The sequence below is a fragment of the Cnephaeus nilssonii genome (genome assembly GCF_951640355.1).
Source record: "Cnephaeus nilssonii genome assembly, chromosome: 7".
Lineage (NCBI taxonomy): Eukaryota > Metazoa > Chordata > Mammalia > Chiroptera > Vespertilionidae > Cnephaeus > Cnephaeus nilssonii.
Window position 1 is genome coordinate 100,825,695 of NC_137078.1, and position 16,720 is coordinate 100,842,414.

General features: G+C 63.3%; 2 protein-coding genes across 6 annotated transcripts in view; one reads left to right on the plus strand and one right to left on the minus strand.

The window, feature by feature from the left end:
• KCNAB2 (potassium voltage-gated channel subfamily A regulatory beta subunit 2) overlaps nt 1-15,722 on the minus strand; it is a 65,541-nt gene extending 49,819 nt beyond the window's left edge. For both annotated transcript variants that reach the window (XM_079777564.1, XM_079777563.1), the window contains exon 1: nt 15,601-15,722. The gene's annotated coding sequence lies outside the window, so the exon portion shown is untranslated. The remainder of the gene's footprint in view (nt 1-15,600) is intronic.
• Nucleotides 13,964-16,720, plus strand: part of NPHP4 (nephrocystin 4) — a 64,207-nt gene continuing 61,450 nt past the window's right edge. For 2 of the 4 annotated variants that reach the window (XM_079777558.1, XM_079777561.1), the window contains exon 1: nt 15,862-16,114. The gene's annotated coding sequence lies outside the window, so the exon portion shown is untranslated. Of the gene's footprint in view, nt 14,954-15,860; nt 16,115-16,720 lie in introns of those variants that run through there. The other 2 variants (XM_079777559.1, XM_079777560.1) reach the window with 2 other exon arrangements.

Genomic DNA, 16,720 nt, shown 5'->3' on the forward strand with positions numbered 1-16,720 from the left:
AAAATCCTACCTAATAATAGAGTAATATGCAAATTGACCGCAACTTCGCTACGCCTAAGCCACGCCTACCAGCCAATCAGGAGCAAATATGCAAATAACCCAACCAAGATGGCTACAGCCACTGAGAGCTGGGGGGTTTCTGCGGTAACAAAAGAAGCCAAGCTTTCCGTGCCTCCTGTTGCCGGCCTAAGCCTCCACTCAAGGCTACAAAGTTTCAATTATAGAAGGTGAATTAACTCCAACAGAAATCGCTGCTGGCCACGGAAGCAAGCAGCAGGCTTGGCTTTGCTCCAGGCTACAAAGTTTCAATTGTAGAAGGAAAATAAATTCCAGATACCAGGGCCTCCTCTTGGGTCACCAGGGGCTGTGGCCGGCCTGCAAACCACCACAGGCCCCTCGCTCAGGCCGCCCCATGCCCCAAGGGAACCCCCACACTTCAGGGCAAACCAGTCAGCCCCCACCCATGCACCAGGCCTCTATCCTATCTAATAAGAGTAATATGCAGATTGACCATCACTGCAACACACAATATAGCTGCCCCCATGGGGTCAAAGATCCTGCCCCCATGTGAACACAAGATGGTCACCACAAGATGTCCAGCAGGGGCGGGCAGTTGGGAGGCACCAAGCCTGCAAGGGAGGGCAGTTGGAGGCGATCAACCCTGTAGGGGAGGGCAGTTAGGGGTGACCAGGCCGGCAGAGGAGGGAAGTTGGGGGCAAACAGGCTGGCTGGGGAGCAGTTAGGCATCAATCAGGCTGGCAGCAGATCGGGCCTAAACGGGCAGTCAGACATCCCTCGAGGGGTCCCAGATTGGAGAGGGTGCAGGCTGGGCTGAGGGACACGCCCCCCTCCGTGCACGAATTTCGTGCACCGGGCCTCTAGTCTGGCTATAAAATAAAGACTCGGCTTGCAGGCGCTGGCACTGTCTCTCCATCAGAGAGCAGCGTCCCACCTAGCCCCAGCTTTATTCTCTTGTCTGTCTTCTTTAATCCTTCACGTCCCCGCCCCACCTTCAGGTTCACCCCTGGCCGTACTGAGCGCGGCACACTGTCTCAATTTCATTTTCTTTCTTTTTCTTTAAATACATTTTACTGATTCTCCACAGAGAGGAAGGGAGAGGGACAGAGAGCCAGAAACATCGATGAGAGAGAAACATCGACCAGCTGCCCCCCGCACACCCCCCACCGGGGACGTGCCCGCAACCAATGCACATGCCCCCGACCGGAATCGAACCCGGGACCCTCCAGTCCGCAGACCAACGCTCCATCCACTGAGCCAAACCGGCCCCAGTCTCAGTTTCATTGTCAATGTCATAGACCAGAGGTCTGCGAACTCTGGCAGCCACTGAACCACTCTTGGCCTCGGGCTCCTCCACTGTCTCCAGTGGCTGCCAACAAGCAGTGCCACCCCCCAGGGCTGGGCGAGGACTTTGTGGATGAGTGCGCGCGAAAACCCTCATCCCAGTGCCCACGAGGGAGGCGCTCAGCCTGCCCAATGCCGGTCCCCGGCTGCTGCTCAGGGGGGCACCTTGCACCTCCTCTGCCCACGGCACCAGGAGGACACTCCATGCCCCTGGGCCTCCAACCATTCAAACCCCGCCTTTTCCGCAGGACTGGACGGTCACTGAGCGCAGGGGACTCGGGCGCAGCGTCTCTGAGCCCTGTTCCCAGCAGAGGCCGCGGCCGGGCAGAGGGCAGGCGGCTCGTCTGCCCCGCTCGTGAGGCGACACACGCAGGCTTTAAAAATGCTACGCTTATTTCACTGCAGCGCAGGAGTGAGGACGAGGACATACAGTCTGTGTGAGTGACTCCAATAAAAAATAAACGAGGCAAAAACAGACGCCAAAATAGTCCTGCACCCGAGGCAGTGGCCTCATTGTCGCCAGCTGCCGAGAGCGGCAGGAGGATGGCTCAAGGGTTTACCCCGGGACAGATTAATCAGCTTTACGGGCAAAGGAAAGCAGGTTAATGCGGATCGGAGCACACAGGGCCTCTGCACCTTCCCCGCCTCCTGACACCCCGCGGGCCAGAGGCCAGGGGCTTGGCCAGCAGGCAGCATGGGGTCACCTTGCACTTGAGGGGTCCCCTTCCGGACACGGAATGACCCCACAAGGGCAGGGCTTGGGCATCACTTCCGCCTTCATTCCATTTCCGCGGATGTCCCTTGTTTTCAATGTCAGAGATCAGAGGTCTGCCGACTGTGGCCCAATGGCCCAATCCGGCCCCCACCTGTTTTTATAAATAAAGTTTTATTGATATACAGCCACACCCTTTCGTTCACATGCTGTTTCTGCGGCGTTCGCACAGCGGAGTTGAGGAGTTGTGACAGAGACCACGGCCCCTGAGGCCTGAGGATGGACTCTGTGGCCCTTTCCCGGGCCAGTTTGCTGCCCCTGCCATGCTGTTTCGTCACACGCTCCCGCATCCTGGGAAGGACCCGCCCCCCCACAGACAGCTACGAAGGACGGGTCCCTCGTTTGGTGGCGTTTTCATGGCTGGCGTTGATCTGGGGCTCCGGAGATGTTGTTAAAGAGCCGCAATAGTTAGGTTTCTGTTCTCCAGGGAACGTGTTTGGACAGGGACGGCGGAGTCCTGAGCGGCTTCCCTAAGAGGGAGACATGCCCCGGGACCACCGGCCGCCCGGGGACACTGCAGCCTCGGAAGGAAGGGGCCTCCCACCGACCCCCAGGCCCCCTGCTGGCCCCCGCCCAGCTCTGCTCCCAGACAGCTGAGGGGGAGGGGCGGGGGACCCTGGGGCAGGGCTGAGCGGGACCTCCCTCCTGGCTCCCTTTCCCTGTGATGTTGGCTGAGCGCTCCCTCCAGGCTTCTGGGAGTCACAGCAGCCATTTCAAACCTCGGGCTGGGGCAACGCATCCCCCCTGTGGAGCCCCAGTGAGCCCAGGGCACCTGCAGCCATTACTGCCACTGCCACCATCACCTCCACCTTCATCGCCACCTCCACCGCTGCCACCATCACCTCCACCTTCACTGCCACCGCCTCCACTTCCACCTTCATTGCTGCCTCCACCACCTCCACCTCCATTGCTGCCACCTCCACCACCATCACCTCCACCATCACCGCCACCATCACCTCCACCTTCACTGCCGCTGCCTCCACCACCTCCACCTCCACCGCCACCACCGCCACCGCGGCTGCTGCATTTCTGGCGCCTCCCGGGCCGAGGCTGCAGCTGCCGGAGCAGCAGACACGAAACCTCTGCATCCACCTCTGAGCGAGAAGACCCGCCAGGGACAGCGTCCGGGGTCACGCCGAGCCCCTGCCTGCGAGAACAGGAGCGACAGCGAGGCCAGTGTCTGTGAGGAGGGAGGCTTGCCGCTCCTGTGGGGTCTCCACAAGGAGGGAGAGGAAATGCTGGGTCTCCCCATCGCCAGACGGGAAGCCTTTTAACGGAGCCAAGGTGCAAAGCACAGGGTTCAGGGAGGGGAGAGAGCCCACAGCCTTGCCCGTGATGCCCGAGATGCCTGTGGTGACCGAGATGCCCGTGGTGCCCATGGTGACCGAGATGCCCGTGATGCCCGAGATGCCGTGGTGACCGAGATGCCCTGGTGACCGAGATGTCCGTGATGCCCGAGATGCCCGTGGTGCCCATGGTGACCGAGATGCCCGTGATGCCCGAGATGCCGTGGTGACCGAGATGTCCGTGGTGACCGAGATGCCCGTGGTGACCGAGATGCCCGTGGTGCCCAAGATGCTGTGGTGCCCGAGATGCCGTGGTGACCGAGATGCCGTGGTGACTGAGATGCCCGTGGTGACCGAGATGCCCGCTTCCGGAGCCTGACTCAGTGGTTGGGAGCAGCTGACCGGAGGGAGCGGCGGTGGCCCAGCTCCAGGTGGATGGATGGACGGATGGATGGACAGACACACAGGCTCCAAGCTGCTGCCCTCGTTTCCGGGGCAGAGGGGCGGGTGTTAGCCGCTTACTCCCAGAGCGGGAGGGGAGGCCAGCACGGTGGGGCTTCCCAGACAGGCCCTCCCGGACCTGGGTGCCCCGATCCCGTGCCCGGCGTCCTCAGGAGCAGAGGTGAGGACACAGGCGCGACGGGAGGCAACGTGACGACGCGGGCAGAGCCGGGGTGAGGGGTAAGCCGAGGAACGCCAGGGTCGCGGCCACACCGGGCCTGAGGGACACCCTCCCTCAGCCCCAGACCCACGCCTCCCGTGGCGAGTCGTCCTGGCGGCGGTCTAGGAGACGCACTCCCTCTAACCCTGTATGTACGTACATATGGATGTATTTTTCAATCCTCACCCAAGGGTATTTTTTCCATTGATTTTTAGAGAGAGTGGAGGGGAGGGAGGGAGGAAGACATCAATTGGTTGCCTCCCGTACATGCCCCACTGGAGCTGGGGTCAAACCTACAACCGAGGTACATACCCTTGACCAGGAATCGCACCCACGACCATTCGGAGCAAGCAGGGCCAGCGCTCTAACCACTGAGCACAACGTCCAGGGCTCAGCTAACCTTTTAAACCCTCTAACCATAGAAAGTTGTATAGAAAGCAGAGAAGCGGCCTTCTCTGGGGGAGCGGCCTTTGTGGGGGGCCCGGCCCGTGCCCCAGCCCTGTCCTGGTTCCACACCTGGGTGGGGGGGTGGGCGGGGAGTCTGCAGGGAAGTGTCTGCAGATCTCTGCGTCAGCGTCTGCGAGGGGCGGCCGGCGCCCCTGCTCTCCGGGGCCCGGAGAAGAAATCACACACGGCTTCAGAGAGGATTGCGCCCCGCGCCCCGCGCCCAGCAGGCGCGATTCAGCCCTGGCCAGGGCCGCACCCCCCGGCGGTCTGCGAGACACGACTCGGCACCCCCAGGCTCTGCGGGGTTAAACACGGGCAACAGGGAGCCGCCCGGCACGCGCCTCTGCCGCCACGTCGTGAGCAGAAGCGTGGGGCTTAAGTGACAGCGCTCCTCGCCCGGGAGGCCGCGGTGGAGCTGCCCGCACGGCCTCCGGGGCACGTGGTACAACGTTGGTAAGAGAGGCCCCGAGGCTGGGGCTGGGAAACCCCACTTCTGTGATGTGCGAGAGAGGAGAGGGACTTGGGCGCACACACGTGTTCGTGTCAGCCCCACGGGGAGGAGGCGAAGAGGCCGGACCCTCAGGAGACACCGTGTGAGCGGCGTGAGAGGGAACAAGAGGCTGTCACGCGTGGTCACGGTGGCGTCTCCCTCAGGAAAGCGCGGCTGCCTGTGTCGAACGGACAGCGGACAGCACCCGTGTCTTGCCGGCAGGAGGGAAGGCGTAAGGTGAGTGGGGAGGGGTCCCTCCCCTGAACCCCGCGATTCCTGCCTCAGACTCAGGTGGGGCTGTGTGCGTGGGCAGGGAACGGAAGACCCCACGGTAGCAGGGGGATCCCCTGGGAGGCTCTGCAGCTGGGGGGCCAGCGGGGGTCCCCCCTTACTGGCATCCCGGGGACCCTGGCTCAGGATGGAGGCCACGGGCCAGCATCTGCCCTGCGAGTGAGGGGGCGAGGCATCGGTCGGGAGTCTGTCCCGGTGGCTGTGTGACCGAGGGAGGCACAGCACCTGCGCTCACCCACGAGCACCCCTCGTCACAGCGCCCACTCTGAGCGCCTGGGACTGAGAGTAAACGCTTGGCCCGGCCGGTGTGGCTCAGCGGTTGGGCATCAACCCAGGAACCAAGAGGCGGCCGGATCAATTCCTGGTCAGGGCACATGCCCTGTTGCAGGCTCCATCCCCTGTCGGGGGCCGTGTAGGAGGCAGCTGATGGATGTTTCTCTCATTGATGTTTCTATCTCTCTATCCCTCTCTCTTCCACTCTCTCTAAAAAGTTAAAATATATTTTAAAAATGTTTTAAAAAAAAGAGTAAATGCTTGCAAGGCTTAAGCAGAGGCCTGACAAAGAGCAGATCTGGGTCAAGTGGCAGCGACGGATACAAATGATAGTTGTTGCTGTTACCATCACTACAATCACCATCACCCACATCCCCACCCCCATCATCACCTCCACCATCACCACCATCCCCATTACTATCATCTCCATCATCCATATCCCCATCCCCATTACTATCATCATCTCCATCACCATTACTATCATCTCCATCATCACCTCCACCATCACCACCATCCTCATTACTATCATCATCTCCATCACCATTACTAACATCATCCCCATCATCACCTCCACCATCACCACCATCCCCATTACTATCATCACCATCACCCATATCCCCATCCCCATTACTACTATCATCATCCCCATCCCCATTACTACTATCATCATCCCCATCCCCATTACTATCATCATCCCCATCCCTATTACTACTATCATCATCCCCATCCCTATTACTACTATCATCATCCCCATCCCCATTACTATCATCATCCCCATCCCCATTACTACTATCATCATCCCCATCCCCATTACTACTATCATCATCCCCATCCCCATTACTACTATCATCATCCCCATCCCCATTACTACTATCATCATCCCCATCCCCATTACTACTATCATCATCCCCATCCCCATTACTACTATCATCATCCCCATCCCCATTACTACTATCATCATCCCCATCCCCATTACTACTATCATCATCCCCATCCCCATTACTACTATCATCATCCCCATCCCCATTACTACTATCATCATCCCCATCCCCATTACTACTATCATCATCCCCATCCCCATTACTACTATCATCATCCCCATCCCCATTACTACTATCATCATCCCCATCCCCATTACTACTATCATCATCCCCATCCCCATTACTACTATCATCATCCCCATCCCCATTACTACTATCATCATCCCCATCCCCATTACTATCATCATCCCCATCCATGTCCCCGTCCCCATTACTATCATCCCCATCATTACCTCCACCATCACCACCACCATCTCCATCAACACCTCCACCTGATCCTCATAATCACCACCACCATTACTATTACCACTACCGTCATCATCACCATCACCACCACCGCCTTCTTCCAGCTTCAGGTGAAGTGCCTGCTCCTTCCTGCAGGGGCGAAGGCTCTGAGCTGTACAGTCTTCCCCCCGGAGGCCCTCTCCCCTGGAGACCTGCTCATGGAACCCGCCCTTCTCTGGCTGCCCCGGGGACCACTCAATCCGGGCGCCCTGGGAGTCTGCGGTTAGGAGGAGCTGCCTGCGTAATGAAGTGGCTCCTTGTAAAACCCCGAGCGTGCGGTCTCTTCGGGAGGCAGCGGGGCAGCCGGCAGAGCGCATGCATCCAGATGCCAGGCGGCTGGGCGCCCCTGGCCCTCCGCCCAGGATGCCAGCCTCAGGGCCACAGCTGCCTCAGCACCTGGCGCTGCCCCAGCCTCAGGGAGTGTCCCGCCTGCTGCTGTTCCTGGCTGGGTGCCAGGCCCCGGAGGCCGTGGCTGCGCTGCCCTCCCTGGGGCATTGCCTGTTGCGCAGGGTGTGGCAGGAGCGTGCCCCGGGGGAAGCGCTATTGGAGTGCCCGCCTTCGGAAGGTGACACCAGGGAGCCCGTGCTGGGTCAGGACCCACAGCTCACGAGGTGGCGGGCGCACTGCAGGTCTGGCCTGCACGCAGGCCTCTGAAGGGTCCTGGGCTGGGTGCGCGGGCAGAAGGCAGGTTGGAAAGCAGCCCTGGCCGAGGGCGGCGCCAGGGCCCCTGGTAGGACCGCATCCCCCGATCACACCTCAGAGCCAGGACTGTGGCCTTTTCTTCCTTCACAGCCCTGAGCCCTGGTCACCAGCACGGGCAGGGAGCTGGGTGAGGCTCGCCGTCCAGAGCTTGCAGGGCGCGGGCCTGGGAGGACCGTGGGCGCTGTGGAGGCTGTGGGCAGCCTGGGTTGGGCGCGTGCACCTCCAGCCCGAGGGGGGTGATGCCTTTCACATTTTGTGGGGGTCCTGCCCCTGACACCCACAAATTTTTCCAACCTGTACAGGGAAAGGAGCATGTCCCTGCAGGACTGTCTGGCTTAGGAAGGGGGCCTGGGCGGGGAGCCCCCATGTGTGGTGGCCCCTCCACAGGAGGGCTGATGCCTGGGGCAGGGCCCTAGGGGAGGCTGGGTACAGGCCTGCTTTCTGCCGGGGGCTCTGTTGTCTAATGGTCCCGGGTTAGGTGGCAGCCTCCCAGCCTGGGGTTGGGGTACCACACCCCTTCCTAGCTCTGCAGCGGGCGGCTCCTGCTGGGTGGGCCACCCTCCCCGTGCCATTTCCCACGTGGCTCCACCTTCTGGGGGAGCCCCTCCTGCTGTGTGCCCGCCGAGGGCTGAGCTGGGGTGCAGAGGTGATGGGACAGACACGCCCTCTGCTCACGGGACACGGTCAAGGAGGGACTGGACATCAGCTACAATAACCATGTGGACCATGCCCAGAGTGACCTACGGGACACTGGTGGGGTCCCACACTGTGACCCCACTCTGCCAACAAGTAGGATTCCTCCCCCAGCCTCAGTTTCCCTCTCCCTAAAACAAGGAGGCTGGACCCATGCCCTACACGGCATCCAAGAGTGAGGAGACCGCCCCGAGGCCTCAGGGCTGGAGGGGCCCGGGACCCCTGCCCCGAAGTTCGGGATGGAATAAAGCCCCCATTGGGTGAGGTGAGCCAATGGGTTCAACGCCCGCTCCCTCCTGCTTTAGCGGCGGGGCTTCCGCCTGAGCCTGGGTCAGGGGCCCTCTCTCCCTGGGGGAAGGGTCCCAGGCCTCGGGCGCCTTTCCTTGCAGAGGTTGGTAGGTGCCTGGGGCTGCACCTGTCGCCCACACAGGCTGCTGCCCAGGGACCCCTGGGCAGACCTGGGGCCCAGCCAGGGCCTCAGCACCCATACAGCCCAGCAGGTGACTGGGCGCCTTCAGCAGTTGCCCATGGTTACCATGGTTACCATGCTGCAGGGCAGTGGGGAATGACCCTCTTCTGCATCCCTCCCAGCGACACCCCAGTGGGCTTTGCTAGAACCTTCCAGCCCTGGGTGAGGCAGGAGCGAGGGCCTAGGGGGCATACAGGCTGTGTGTGTGTGTGTGTGTGTGTGTGTGTGTGTCTGTGTGTGTATCTCTCTGCGTGTGTGTGTATCTCTGTGTGTGTATGTGTGTATCTGTGTGTGTGTGTCTGTATCTGTGTGTGTCTCTGTGTGTGTGTATCTGTGTCAGTGTGTATCCATGTCTTTGTGTGTGTGTCTGTGTGTGTATCTGTGTGTCTGTCTGTGTGTGCGCGTGCAGGGTGGTGGTGACCACGGCACCTGGAGCAGCTCAGGGGCCCCGAGGGAACACGGCTCACTGTCGGGCTGGGGCCTCTCGGGACCGGGTTAGCGCCCCTCCTCCCACGGGCACGGAGACCAGCTCAGCTCCTGTGGAGCAGGAGGCGTCTTCTAAGGACGCACAGCGCCCCAGATCCTCCCTCAGCCAATGTCTCTCCCCCAGCCCCTCCGCCGTGTCTGCACCTTTACCCGCAGCCCTCCGCACCCAGAAGGCCACCCTGTCCTTCTTGCCCGTGACCTGACGCAGTCCCCCGCCCCCTGGTTCCAGGCCGACGCTGCCCGCCCTGCCCCTCGTGCTGCAGCACCTCCGTGCACTGGACCCCACGTCTCCTCCCGCCGACTGGGGCCCTGCGGGCAGAGGTCAGCGAGGCAGGAGCGAATCCACCCCAGGCCCGGCAGGCGCACAGCAGGGTGGGGAGCACGTGGCTCCTCCGGGCGACATTGGGCCCAGGATGGCGGACGTGTCCCCCTAAACGGGTCCTTTCGTTAGGACAGCGGGTCCACGTGCCACGGGAGCTGCCTGGGCGGCCTTTCCCAAACCCGTGTTTCAGGATGAAGGGGGTCCTGGAGGCAGCTACCGGCACCGCTGCCCCCCTCCTCCAGGAGCGTGTGCACCCCCTGCCCTGAGCCCCCGCCCCCCTCCTCCAGGAGCGTGTGCGCCCCCCGCCCTGAACCCCCGCCCCCCTTCTCCAGGAGCGTGTGCGCCCCCCGCCCTGACCCCACTGCCCCCCTCCTCCAGGAGCGTGTGCGCCCCCACCCTGAGCCCCCACCCCCCTCCTCCAGGAGCGTGTGCGCCGGGCGGACTGCTCTCCCTGGGAGAGGTGGCAATTGCTCCTTAGGATCGCAGTTCCTATTTTGGGCGTCGTGTGTCCTTTGAGGAGCAAACGGACAGAGATGGCTCCAGGCCTCCTGTCCCTGACACCTGAACACCTCCTGGCCGGGTGACTAAAAATACCTCCTCCTCACTGAGAGGGAAAGGCAATCCCTGGGGTGGGGGGGAGCCACAGAGCAGGAGAGGCTCCGGGGGGAGGGGGAGATGCCACGGGTACAAGGGGGGTGATGGGGGGACAGAGGAGGAGGGGGAGATGCCATGGGGTACAAGGGGGGTGATGGGGGGCGGAGGGTGAGATGCCACAGGCCCAGCTCTGCTTCGTCCACACCACAGGGGACAGGCTGGGACAGCCAGCACCCCAACCAAACCTCGTTCCGAGAGAACGGACCTGCTAACAGCACCTCACCACGCGCGCCGCAGACAGTGATGTGAGAGTCACGCTGACGAAGGCGTAGGGGTCATTCCTTAGGGCACACGCAGGCTTCCGTGTCAGTCAGAGAACGGAAGGTGCCGGCGGCCTCAGCAGGGCCGTCACCATCAGAGCGCCTCCTCCTGTGCTCCGTTAAGGAGCGGGAGCGGGCAAGTTCACCCATAAACAGAGCTGGGAGCGTTTCTCAAAGTGCAGCCTCGGCACCCTCACCCAGTGTCCCCCGTCCTCTGCCGTCACACTAGATGCTGAGCCATCAGTGCAGCTGGAAGGCTGAGCCTGACCCCACACTTCACAGCGTCCCCAGAAAGGCCTCTTAGGGGGGAAACAGAATCACGCCGTGGAAACTGCCTGCAGGACAGACGCGCGGATGCCCGAAGGGACCCGTTAACCCTTTAAGCGACTTTTCTTCCCACCAACCCCGTGCGTGCACAGCGACCCTCCATTCCAGCTGTCCCGGGAGCCACCAGGGAGGGCAATGGTTGGGGCTCAGTCTATGACTAGACGTGACGTCTACTGAGTCTGTGCCAGGGACTGTCCCGATGCTCCCACCCACGTCATCTCCTTTCGCCGATCCAGAAAAAGGGGGACGCAGACGGGGGCCAAGTGGCCGAGAGGGAGAAGACCAGACCCTCAGGTTCCCCCGGACACCAGGGGCCACAACGGTGACAGAGGGCCCCGAGAGGGAGGGGGCCAGACCCTCAGGTCCCCCTGGGGACCAGGGGTCACCAGAGACAGAGGGCCCCGAGAGGGAGGGGGCCAGACCCTCAGGTTCCCCCGGGGACCAGGGGCCACAACGGTGACAGAGGGCCCTGTGAGCAGGATCCCGGCCGGTGGGGCCCGGGATGTGGGGTGCTTGCTGGGGAAACGGGCCTGGGCAGGACCGGTTAGCTGCTTCGTCTTTGAAGCTGGTGGGGGGTTCTGAGGAGAGACTGCGCCTGGCTCCCGCCGGGAGTCGGTGATGGATCTCAATGCGCAGCAGCCAGGGCTCCAGATCGCGGTGGGGAAGCGCCTGCAGCGCCTGCGGCGCGGACCTGAGGCTGAGCGAGGGCCCATGCGCCTGCCTTTCCCTTTCCCCGCGCCCGTTCACCTGCGCCCCACACGCCTGGGACTCAGTCAGGAGTGCGGAGCGCAGGGGCCGAGGGAAGATGCTGCCTGGCGGGAGGAAGCTCCCGGGGCAGGTGCCAGGGACCGGGAGGGGTTGTGGGAGCGGCTAGTGTTCGGACGGGTTATGGTCCGAACCTGAGGCCCACGTGGCTGAGCGACACGGGCTGCGGGAGGCGCAGCAAGGAAACACAGCTTGACCAGGTGCCTGTAACTGAGTCGGTTCGAAACCCGGGAGAACGTTATAAACACACCCTTCCTTTGCCTTGGGGAATCTGGCTGTAAAATAAAGACTCAGGCCGTGGGCTGTCTCTCCATCAGAGAGAGCAGCGTCCCTCCCAGACCCAGCTTCTTCTCTTGTCTGTCTTTCTCAATCCCTCTCCACCCCCTCAGGCTCACGGAACCTGGCTGCGCTGGCGGCACAGGGGTTAGCTCTGATTCTCTGGGGTCAATCACATGGCCATTGGGCAGAGCACGGCGTGGCCTCTGGAGGCCCCATCCCACAGGGCGATGCGTTGGGCAGTGGGGTGTGCGGTGCGGGGCACCCTCAGGCTGGGGTGGGGCCAGAGCAGCCCGTGGCATGCAGCGAGAGGAGGCAGGCCCTGGGAGCCCCATCCGATGTGGCAAAGGGCTGAGAACATGCAGCCCTGCGCATGCCCACCTGGCGGGGAGATGGTACCTCCAAGGTCAGGCCTCACGGAGAGCGGGGGGCTGCCCTCACAGGGACGGGGTGAACGGATGGACGTGGGTGACACCCCCCACGGCCCAGGTGTGCTCCCTTAGGGAACCCCTGCTCCGTGCTTCTCCCCTGAACTGGCTGAGCCAAGGACCACGCCTCCTCAGAGTCACCCCAAGGAAAGGGGGGTACACAGCGAGCGGGGGCTGAGTGTGCTGGGGTTCCCATTCGTGAGGAAGGCAGTTTCCACATCCCCGGGAGCGGGGATTGAACCCTCCCGTCCGTGGGGAGCTAAGAATGTATGAGGAGGGAGCGCAGCAGGAACAGAACCAAGGCTTCCTCAGGAGCCAGGAGGCCGGCTCGGTCTCACCACCGCCCCGTGCCTCGGTTTCCCCATCCTGGCTAACCAGCCCGCCCCGCAGGGTTATTTACAAGAAGCCAGCTGGGAAGCGCACGTCTCTCCTCCCCTTCGCCCCACCCCGTGGCCGGGCCCTGCCCTCTCTGACATCGGGCACCACAGTGTCCTCATTCTGGGGACCTGCCAGGCCAGGCAGGATGGCGTCACCACGATTCTGTGGTTGGCAGCACCTCCTGCTCCCAACAGCCCCCCAGTGACTCGGGCACACCCCAGGGTGCTGGCTTCCTCCACACCTGCCGTCAACACCTCCAAAGTGGCCCTCCCCAAGGGTGGCCCAGGTCTGCGTCCACGGGGCTGGCTCCCTCCGATGGGCAGAGCCCAAGAGGTGACCGGGCTCCCACGGGCAGGAGGAGAGGGGCCTAGCCTGGCCCCGCCCCTGCCCCGCGTGAAGGGAGGAGATGACAGAAGTAATAGCTCTTGGGGGAAACGGCCATTAGCATTTATGGAAATTAAGACATCAAGTCCCAGGAGGATCAGGGACACCCAGTTCAGGCCACCGCTGAACGTGAAGGAGTCACTGCCTCAGGGCGTCTGCTGACCCCTCTGATTCTGTTCCTGCTGTGCTCCCTCCTCATAAATTCTATGAAGAGCCCCAGCTGCTGGGAAGGGGGACGGAGAGAGGGGTGGGGTCCCTGGCCCTGGACACCCTCAGGGACGGTCCTCCCCGCATATACCTGAAGTTGACCCTGTTCTGACCCATTGTTCAGGGACCCCAGGATACGGCTCTGGCTCCGGGACGTTTGGTGACGTGAAGGTGAAGGTCGCTGCGAATTCAGTCAGGGATGAAGCCGCGCTGCCTCCCGTCCGAGTCCCACAGACAAGCCGGTTCCCGGGGCTCTCACAGCGGGAGCCTCCTGCACCAGCTGGCGGAGGCCCCCTCCCCCGCCCGGAACCTGCCAATCGGGCTCGTGCCTCTCACTTCCTCTGCAGTCACCTGGGGTGGAGAAGATCCTTGAAAGGAGAGACAGAGCCCCAGGGCCTGAAGCCTCTCGGGCTGCCCTGCCCAGAGCTCGCTGCCCTCTGACCCTCGCCAGGCCCGACATGGAGTCCCATCGTGCCCCCTCCAGTGTCCGATCCCGTGTGCGCCGGCCTCTTCCCACCCAGGCCCCCGTCCAAACTCAGGAGGGCTTTGAGCGTGAGAGCAGGTTCCACACTTTTCAGGTCCCACCCGCTCCAGGCCTGGCTCAGCCCCCAGGCGCCGGGCAGTGCCCGCAGGCCTGCGGACTGGCAGAGCAGAGACACAGGCCTGGACCTCGGGGTCCTGCAGGGAGCCGCCAGCAGGCTGGGCCGAGGCAGGAGTGTGCTCTAGCCCAGACACCCTCCGGGCCACCGAGGCCGGTGTGGACCCGGAGAGCACCCGGAGTCTCTATGGACATGACCTGGGGAGCCAATGCCCTCTGGCCCCCCACTTCGAGGGCACAGGGGCAGGACCCCAGGAACTGCCACCAGCCTGGGCTCTGCAGGTGGACGCGTTTGCCAGGGGACAATCCCGAGGGCAGATGGGACTCCCCACAGGCAGGTCCCCAAACCCTGCAACTTGGGGCCTCAACTCCACTTCCCTAGCAGAGCGGGCGCTTGCTCTGGGCATTGCAAGGGGGCTGGCGTTTTTTGAGGGGGAGGAGAAGTGGCAGAGGAAGAAATCCTGACATGACAGACAGCGGGACAGCTGTGGCCCGAACTCAGTGTTCCCGATCCTGGGATGTGATGTATTAGTTTCCATAAATGCTAATAGCCCATTCCCCCCAAGAGCTATTACTTATGTCATCTCCCCCGCTCCGGATGTGGTTCAACACGGGGCAACAAATGAACGGGCGCAGGAGAGCCAGCCCACGGGCAGGTCCCCGCTCTGCACCCAGGCAGCGGGTCTGCTCCCCAAGGTGGCCCCCGCTACCCGCAGGATCGAGACCCCCGGCCCTCAGCCCCACAGCCTGGTCCCCATCATGGCAGGAAGCAAAGTTACCAACCCCGAAAATGCTGAATCACAAAACGAGGCTGAGCAGGAAAGTGGGGGTGGGGAGGGAGATGGTGGCCAGGGAGGAAGGCAGGGAAGGGTGCTGAGGGACTTTCCACCTAGAGCCCCCCCCTCCCAGGATGCTCCAGGCAAAGTGTAGCCCCCACAGGAGCCTCGAGTACAAAAGTCAGGAGCGGCGCTGGGTGCGCCTGGGTGGGGGCGGGGGGGGGGGGGGAGGTGGGCAGGTACACAGCTGCCGCTACCGCAGTACAGCACGCAGCAGCGGTGCAGTGCCCCGGTCCACGCGTCCTTCCGGAGCGGCAGCAGGTAGGGAGGTGGGAAGAGAAACGAATCTGAAGATGCCCTAGGGGCACAGCGAGGGGGTGAGGGGTGCAGGAGGAAAGTGCCAAGGTCCCGGGGAGTGGGGCAAGGAGGAGAGAGCGCCCAGGAGAGCCTGGGAGCAGAATGGGTGGAGGATGGGGATATGGGACCAGGAGGGAGGGCAGGGTGAGCCTTCAGGAGCAAAAAGGTTGGAGGGATGGGAGGACTGGCGCCGGGAGCGCTCCGACGGGCTGCGCAGAGGCCTGGGGATGGGATGGGATGGGAAGGGGGGCTGGGGGCCTGGGTGGGGGTGAGGCTGTGAAAAGTGGAGGAGACCAAGACAGGGCAGAGGGGCTCCAGGACCTGGGGAGGATGAAGTTTGGGGCAGGGGTCTGGGACGGGAGCTGAAGGGTTGGGCGGGATGGCAGACAGGGCGGCCAGGGAGGGCTGGAGGGGGAAGGGAGATGATGGGGCAGAGAGAAGATGGAGAGAGAGCCAGCCGGCTGGCGAGGAGGTGAGGGTGGAGGCGGGCGCGGGGACGCGCGAGGGAAGAGGAGACGGAGAATCGCCGCAGGCCTCGCGGGGGCCGCCGCTGCTCTCCCGGTGCGCGGCCGTGGACGGCGCGTCCCGCCCGGGTCGCCCCCTGCACTCACCTGGGGCTCCAGCTCCGGATCCTCTCCCCGCTCCGGATCTTCCTTCCCGCCCGGCCCGGCGACTTTAGCGCCCCCGAATCCCGCTCTCCCGGCCAGGTTCCGCCCGCAGCATCTTCACCTCGTGGGACACCCGGGGCCACGCCTCTGACGGCTTGTCATTGGCCGGAATTCACGCCAGTCACATTCCCATTGGCTGAGGAATAGCCAAGCATGCAAATCAGGACGGACCCGCCACCGCGCCGATTGGCTGGGGCTGGCGGAGCAGAGCCTCTCGACTTGGGCTCTGATTGGCCGATGACGGTGACACGGGGCGGGTTCTCGGCCAGAGCGCGCGGCTCCTCCCGCAGCGGCAGCGGCCTGGGCGTCCTTTGGCCGGTTCTGGGCCCGCGAGGCCTGCGGCTCCGCTCGGCACCGGCTGGCGGCGGGGCCTCCGGGTCCGTAGCGGATCTCTTCCTCGAGAGCGTGGGCCTCGTCACTCCTGGGTGGGCGTGGGCGCGGCGGACCGGTCTCCTAGGTAACGCGGCAGCGACGGTCGGAACCATGTTGGCTGGCGCTGCGGGGGAGGCTGGACAGGGTCTCGACCCACTGGGCCGCTGAGCGGGCCGGGGGTCTAGGGTTTGGGCTTGGGGGTGCTCGGTATGTCTCTCCGCGGGGGCCCGGTGCCTGCGGGGCGCGGCGGCCGGGCGGGGCGCAGGGCTGTGCCCGCGTCAGTTGCATGTCACCCCTCCGCCGTGACACTTGGTTCGGCCCGGGCTGCTGGTTGCTTGGGTATCCTAGACTCCTTGGGGTTCACCCTCTGCCCTCTGCCCTCTGCCCCTTGACCCTGAGTCCCACTGCAGTCCCCAGCTGTAGGGGAGCGCGGTACCGACAGTCTGGTCTTTTGCTGAGATCTTGGCGGGCGTTGGTTTTCCCCGATTCGGCGTCCCCAGCGGCCTTCCGGTACCGGAGGCCCGTGGGGGACTACTGCTGGGTGCATTTCCCCTGGGCTGGGTGCCCGTCTCCTGTGGGTGGCCATTCCCAGTGGGTGCCCGTCCGCTGTGGGGACCACCTGCCATGGACATCTCCAGACTCCCTCGTCCTCGCAGAAGGCCACGGCGCTGCCTGTGTCCAGTGCCCCTGG